The following is an 8,151-nucleotide window of genomic DNA, read 5'->3' as shown; positions in this document are numbered from 1 at the left end:
CCCGAAGATTTTCCTGGATTACCACCTGATAGACAAGTGGAGTTCAGAATAGACTTGTTACCAGGGACCACGCCAATAGCAAAAGCACCTTATCGATTAGCACCGATGGAGATGAAGGAGCTGATGATGCAACTTCAGGAGTTGTTGGACAAAGGTTTCATTAGACCTAGTTCATCGCCCTGGGGAGCTCGGGTGTTATTTGTGAAGAAGAAAGATGGAAGTATGAGAATGTGCATCGATTACAGAGAGCTGACCAAGGCAACAATAAAGAATAGATATCCGTTGCCAAGGATTGATGACCTATTTGATCAATTGCAAGGTTCGAGCTATTTCTCGAAGATCGATCTAAGGTCAGGATATCATCAGCTAAAAGTAAGAGAGCAATATATAGAGAAGACTGCATTCAGAACTAGATATGGACACTACGAGTTCTTGGTTATGTCGTTTGGACTAACCAATGCTCCAGCAGCGTTCATGGATTTGATGAATAGGGTTTGTAATCCTTTCGTTGATAAATCCGTGATAGTGTTCATAGACGACATTCTGATTTACTCAAAAAGCCAGGAGGAGCATGGCAGACACTTGCGAGAAGTGTTAGAAGTCTTGAAGCAGGAGAAGCTGTATGCAAAGTTCTCTAAGTGAGATTTTTGGATTCGTGAAGTCCAATTCTTGGGTCACGTGGTCAACCAAGAAGGGGTAGTGGTTGATCCAGCGAAGATCGAAGCGGTAATGAAGTGGGAACAACCGAAAGGTCCCACGGAGATCCGAAGCTTTTTGGGATTAGCCGGATATTACCGAAGGTTTATCCAAGGTTTTTTCTTCGATCGCTACTCCATTAACAGCTTTGAACCACAAAGGAGCTACTTATGTTTGGAGTGATAAGCATAAAGAAGCATTCGAGAAGCTAAAGAAGAAGCTATGTGAGGCACCGATACTTTCTTTACCCGATGGAGTTGAAGACTTCGCTGTTTATAGCGATGCATCTGGGGTTGGATTGGGTTGTGTTTTGACCCAAAGAGAAAAGGTGATAGCATATGCGTCTCGACAGCTGAAGGAGCATGAAAAGAATTACCCGACTCATGATTTGGAGTTGGCAGCGATAGTTTTCGCTCTGAAAATATGGAGGCATTACCTCTATGGCACGAAGTGCAAACTTTTCACTGATCATAAGATTCTCCAATATCTCTTTAATAAGAAAGAATTGAATATGAGGCAACGACGCTGGTTAGAATTACTTAAAGACTACGACTGCGAGATACTTTACCACCCCGGTAAAGCTAATGTTGTTGCTCATGCTCTTAGTCGGAAAGTCAATCTTGAAAGGAAAAGGCCAAGAGCGTTGAGAAAAGAAGTTGTCTCGACCATTGTGGAAAGTATAAAGAAATCTCAAAGCGAAGCTTCTGAAAAGAATGACCGAAAAGAGGAACGTTTAGGTAAAACGTTAGTGTTCGGTATAAACAGTCATGGACTGAAGGTATTCCAAGATCGTATTTAGGTACCTAAGTCAGGAGGAATTAGGGATCTTCTGATGGAAGAAGCTCACAAGACCATGTACTCGATTCATCTCGGTAGCACTAAAATGTATAGGGACCTGAAACCCTACTACTGGTGGCCGACGATGAAGCTTGATGTTGCAAAGTATGTGGTTGAGTGTGTGAGTTGTGTGAGAGTAAAGACACAACATCAGAAACCGTACGAGAGTTTAGAACCGTTGCATGTGCCTATGGGTAAGTGGGAAGACATTGCTATGGATTTTGTCAGTAAACTACCCAGAACAAAAAGTGGTCACGACATGATTTGGGTGGTCGTTGATCGATTCACTAAGAGTGCGCATTTCATAGCAGCCAAGGAGAAATGGTCTATGGAGAAACTTGCAAATTCTTACGTGAGGGAAATTGTGAGGCTTCACGGTGTTCCGTTGACGATTGTATCGGATCGTGATAGCCGTTTCACCTCAAGGTTTTGGAAAAGTCTACAAGAGGAAATGGGTACCAAGTTATGTTTAAGTACAGCTTCCCATCCGCAGACTGATGGTCAGAGTGAAAGAACGATACAAAAACTTGAAGATATGCTAAGAGCATGTACCTTGGAATTCCTAGGTAATTGGGATGAACATTTACCATTGGTAGAATTTTCCTATAATAATAGTTTTCACTCGAGCATTAAGATGGCACCTTATCAAGCTTTGTATGGACAGAAGTGTCGTACGCCGTCTTGTTGGCTTGAGGCTGGGGAAAAGCAGTTTATGGGACCGGAGATGGTTCATCAAACTGCTGAAAAGTTGAAAATAATTAGAGAAAGAATGTTAGCAGCTCAGGATCGTCAAAAGAGCTATGCTGACAAGAAGTGAAGACCGATGACTTTTGAAATTGGAGATTCGGTTTTGCTTAAAGTCTCGTCGTGGAAGGGACTTATAAGATTTGGTAAAAGGGGAAAGTTGAGTCCAAGGTTTATTGGACCATTTAAAGTTCTTTAGAGAATTGGGAACCAAGCTTACAAGCTCGAATTACCCGAAGAACTGAATGGAATTCACAACACTTTTCATGTGTGTTATTTGAGGAAGTTCACGGGAGAAGTTCCCGATATAATTCCAATTTATGAATTGAGAATTGATGAGAACAAAAGGTTGATTGAAGAACCAGAGGCAATTGTTGACCGAAAGACTAAGAAGTTGCGACGCAAAATGGTTGGGTTAGTGCTTGTCCGATGGAAACACACGAATGGGCCGAATCTCACCTGGGAAACGGAGAGTGACATGTTGAGTCGCTATCCGCATTTGTTTGTTGATGTGTGATTCCGGTGACGGAATCATTCTAAGGTGGAGAGAATTATAACGATGTGTTTCCGGGCTTGCCATTTTTAGCAATGTAATAGTCTAGGTTAACCTTTGTAACCCGTTTTAAAATAATAAGATTGTATTATTTGAGTATTATGTATTTTGTGCTTAATTACTTAATTATGTGGTTTGATTAATTAAGAATAAAAAATAAACGTCAAAATTTAAGTGTAAAATAAACTTGATATCTTTGGATAATGTTGTAGTAGTTGAAACGAGGTTTCCGAATATATATAGAACGCCCAAATCTGACTTCGTATGAGGAAGTTATGATTTATCGAAGTTTCGGCTTAGAGGTGTGCAACCCGAAATACTCGATTTGAGATCGAGTGGTTTTTAGCCGAAGCAATCTAAACGAGGATCGAAGATCTCTTTGTTGGTATCGAAGCGATGAAAAGTTAGGCAAGAACGGACGTCAAACGAAGAAGTTATGAATTTATAACGAAGTTTTTCTGTCCCGCCCTATTAAAAATAAATAATAAAAATAAAGTTAAAATTAGCCGACGGAGTCTAAACGAAAGTTGTAGAGCGTAGTCTCACCTACGCGTGGATATAAAGAACGTCGAAAACGGAGTTTGTATGAAGAAGATATAAATTTCCGAAGTTTATTAAATATTTTGTATTAAAATTTAATCTTTAATTCGGATGATTATCCGAAGGAGTCACCGATCTGATCCGAAGTACGCCCCGCGTACAGCGAAGCATGACGCACCTCGCACTCGAGTTCTTCGGATGACGAACTCCATGACGTTTCGGAGCAGTACGCCCCGCGTACTCCGAGGCTCCAGCCTCCTAAAAATAGGATGCGAGGGAAGCCGAGTTCTTTTGCTATTTTCTCTCTTCTGTCTCCCGTTTTGCATTGATTCGCATGCCAGAAATACCCCGAAGCCCCGGTAATATTCTCGAGCCCCGAGGCAAGTCCCGAGATCCCGAAGATCCCGAGAAGTGCAGTTCCCGAGCCGAAGCTCTGCCCGCGAGAAGTTCGATTTTTGTGAAGATCTTCCAGATCTGCTGAGGATTACTACTTCTACAAGGCGTAGTGTTGTCTGATCATCTTCTGATCAGGTGAGTGTATACTATCTTTCATAAACTCGATAATAATACAAGTATGGTTTTAGTGTATTAAGTATATTGTTGTTTATATGTGTGAATGTGTATTCGCTTTCTTCTATCTCATAGATATGATTATTCTCTATGAAATACGTGTTATGTGTGTGTGTGCCTCATCTGTTATGTGAAATATGTATTGATTAAAGCATGCTATACAGGTTTTTAAACTATGTATAAAAATGTATATTTTTTATCTACTAATATGTTGGGTAGAACATGGGTAGATAGTTGGTGTGTAATAAACAGATGAGGGGCCTCGTTGTTGTTTGATTTAGTCATCTAGCGGAGTTTAGATGACGACCACAGACTTTTCTAGACAGTCTTGTGGAAACATTAGCAGGTTCGCCACCTGTAGGTGTTAATGAACTCGGGTGTTCATTCGCTGTACTACATCCCCCTCATGGTTGCCTTATTTGACTTATATTGCTGAGGAACCCCCGAAGCATGTGTTGTCGCCCCGATGAAATATTCTTAGAATGGGTCCCTTGTGTTAGTTATTTTAGGGACATAAAGTGAGAATAACGGGAATGGGTAATTGGGTTATTGTTGGTTGGTGGAAATTAAATATGATTATTTATTGTGGGTTGAAAACCCTATATGCTCACCAGGCTCCCAAGCCTGACCCACTCAGTTTTTATTTGTATTACAGGAAGTGGCGCGAGGGCATAAGATGGATGAACCATCAAGTTGTTTTGTTTACAAGTCTATATGTGTATATATTTGCTGAATGACTTGTAATGTTATCGTTTATGCTTATTGGTCTGTATCGGAACATGACACCCCGAGTTTTGATTATATAATGAAAAATACATTTCTTTTATGAAATGCTTTGGTAAACATTGTTTTATCATGTTTTGTTTTTGGGAACAAATTCCGCAACTCTTTCAAATCAAAATGATTTACTCTGAAATTATTTTAAAAGCATAAATGAAAATCGGTCTTTTCTGGCCGAGATTTTGGGGATGTCACAGAATCTACCCGATACTGCCGTTATACGGGGCTTTTGGTCGCACTCGATTTAGTGGTCGTAATAATAAAAACTAACTTTTCCATTTAAATGAAAATGTGTATTATGAGTTTTTATTTCTCTTATCACGACTTAACAACATGAAAATATAAATAAATAAAACATTTATTTACTTGACGACCTCTAATTAACGGAACTTTTACAAAATGGAATATTCCGTTAACGGTAACGGGGAAATGTAACGGAACAAACTTTGGTTGTCACACTTTGAGCATGGTCAGCAGATATCAAGGGAATCCGGGCAAGCCTTACTGGACTGCGGTGAAGAACATTCTCAATTACCTGCGGAGGACTAAGGACTGGGTCCTTACCCTTGGTGGGAGTGATGACTTGAGAGTAGTGGGGTATAGTGATGCCAGCTTTCAGACATACAGGGATAATTTCCGCTCTCAGTCGGGCTGGGTCGTTACCCTAAATGGAGGAGCAATTACTTGGAAAAGTTCCAAGCAGGAGATGGTAGCTGATTCAACTTGTGAATCAGAGTATATAGCAGCAAGCGAGGCGACGAAGGAGGCAATATGGCTGAAGAACTTCATTGGAGACCTTGGAGTTGTAGCAGCTATTAAGGAGCCTATAGAGATTTTCTATGATAACAAGAGTGCAGTTGCCTTAGCCAAGGAACCAAGGGATCACTGCAGATCCAGGCACATCGATAGAAAATACCACTTCATAAGACATCGAATCGAAGAAGGACTCCTCGTGGCAAAGAGGGTATCATCGGATGAGAACCCAATAGATCCCCTCACGAAGGGACTGTGTAGGGTTAAGCATTTACAGCATGCGAGGCGCATTGGGTTGAAGGATGATATTAGTAGTAATTAGATAGCTTTCAAAACTTGTAATAGTTTAAATGTAATTGACATTTGATGTTTAAATAAAATGGTTTTTTTATTTACTAGTATGGTAATGTCTTGTGTCAATCATTTACTATTGTTTCATTTTGCATGTTTTGACTTCCAGAATAATTATATTATTCAAACTATCCACAGTCGATCATACTTTGGAAGTAAGTATTGAAATAAGACTGTCATGAATTGGATTTGTAGATCTGTCTGAATTGTATTAGACATAGCAATTGTTGTTGCAACATTCATGAGTGCTCATAAGCTCTGAGTATTGGAGTCAACCCACGCTCACTTGTATCACTTCATGGAATTTATCTCGAGTGATCGTGGGACGGTAATATCATATAAGTCTTCAAACCAACAGATATGAGTAGTTGACTACGAGTTGGTTGTACATTCATAGTACTAAAACGCATCAGTAACTTGATGTTATAAAACGTGTTGTTGTATACAATTTGATGATTAGTTAGTACAAACATATTAGTCGAAGTTTATCTGTTCCTTTTAGTCCTTGGAGGATTAAAAGCGATATCTTGGGTTGCTCGATGATTTTGTTTTGACTTATGTGTTGGGCCCGGTCAGAACTGAATTGATGTCTTCGATTAAGTTCTATGTCAAAAAAAATCGGAAATCGGGAAACAAACTGTTGGACAATAAGTACGACGTTGTTCCATGTATTTGTTCGGCTGATATCATGAATGGAGGATTATATGATCACTTATCTAAAATGGCACAACTTAATTCTGCGAGACTTTTAAGAGCTACGATTGCTGGTCGGATCTTGAAGTCGTACTTACAACTATAGTTATTAGACTTATCCAAGTGGGAGACTGTTGGATAAGGTGTCTAAGTCCATAACTATATTTGGTATGTACTTGACCCGATTTAGCATGGTCCATTTGGGTTTCATGGCATCGGAAAACCAAGATGCCCCCCTGAAGATGGTCAAAAAGATCATCAATCCTTGGCAATGGGTAACGGTTTTTCACCATCAACTTGTTCAACTCCCGGTAATCGATGCACATCCTGTGTGAACCATCCTTTTTTTTGAAAAAAAGGATCGGGGCTCCCTAAGGAGAACTGCTCGATTGTGTAACCCCTTTCCTAACAGCTCCGACAACTAAGACGATAGCTCATGCATCTCAGTAGGTGCAAGACCATACGGTGCCTTGGAAATCGGCGCCACACCCAGAATCAGATCGATCTAGAACACCACTTGCCTCTTAGTGGGCACACCCGGTAACTCCTCGGGAAAAACATCGGGAAAATCACATACCACCGGAACATCAATAATAGAGATCGATCCCTTCTTCTCAACCCGAATATCCACTACATATGCCATATAACCCATACACTCATGTTGCAAACTCTGCCTTGTCCTAGCGGCAAAACAGGAACTTGATCCCGATCTAGTTCCCTCTCTGTAGATAGTCAGCACTCCCCCACTAGGGTCTCGAACTGTCACCAACTGACACTCACAGTCAACCAGACCCCCAAATCGGCTCAACCAATACATACCCACGATCACTCAAACATATCCCATCACAATAGGGATGAGAACTATCAGATATCCAACACCGAAGATCTCTAATACACAACCCTAGTAGACATTAGTAGCAGAGACTAGTGTTTCAAAAGTAGGCCAAGGCGGCCGATTAATTGGTGCCTAAGCGCTAGGTGGACCTCGAATGAAGAGGTTTATTAGTAATCGTAGGGGTCAAAGTTGGTCGAAGTCGAAGATAATCTGACCTAGGCGGAGCTAGGCGCTCAAATCGGTCAACTCAGGTCAATGTAATCTAAAAACATTTTAAGGGCAAAATTGTCAAAATATAACAAATTGTTGATAGGGTTCGTTCCAATTTCTCATTCAATCTTATGTGCAGTCAGAAAATTCACATTCCCTCTCTCGACTCAACGAATGAAGTGAAATGGTGACAGCTTCTCATCGAACTTATCTTCTCTTCCGATCATCGTGTCGATAGATTCTCTTCTGATGGTGACAACTTATGCTCCTCTTCCGACAGCGATAACTTCTGGTTCATCATCACGTCTCTGATCCTCGGGATCCCGTCGACACCTAAAACGTGATCTGTAAAGGTTAGTCGATTATTTTGTTCGGTGTTTGTCGTGAATTTCTGCTAGGGTACCTTCCGATTTTTCCATCTCATCGCATTCAGTCTAATTTCTTTTTTGAAATTCGCTATGTCGTCTCAAGGAACGAATGGAAGAATGAAATGAACGCCAATGCCATCTGCTCCTCTTCCATCGCCATCTTCTTCTTCCAAGCACATCGTCGCCTTCTAAAGCTTCCAAGCACATGGAGGACGGTAGAA

Source organism: Lactuca sativa, chromosome 2 (genome assembly GCF_002870075.4).
Source record: "Lactuca sativa cultivar Salinas chromosome 2, Lsat_Salinas_v11, whole genome shotgun sequence".
In the NCBI taxonomy this organism is placed as follows: domain Eukaryota; kingdom Viridiplantae; phylum Streptophyta; class Magnoliopsida; order Asterales; family Asteraceae; genus Lactuca; species Lactuca sativa.
The sequence above is the reverse complement of the archived record's forward strand: the minus strand, read 5'-3'. Positions refer to the sequence as shown.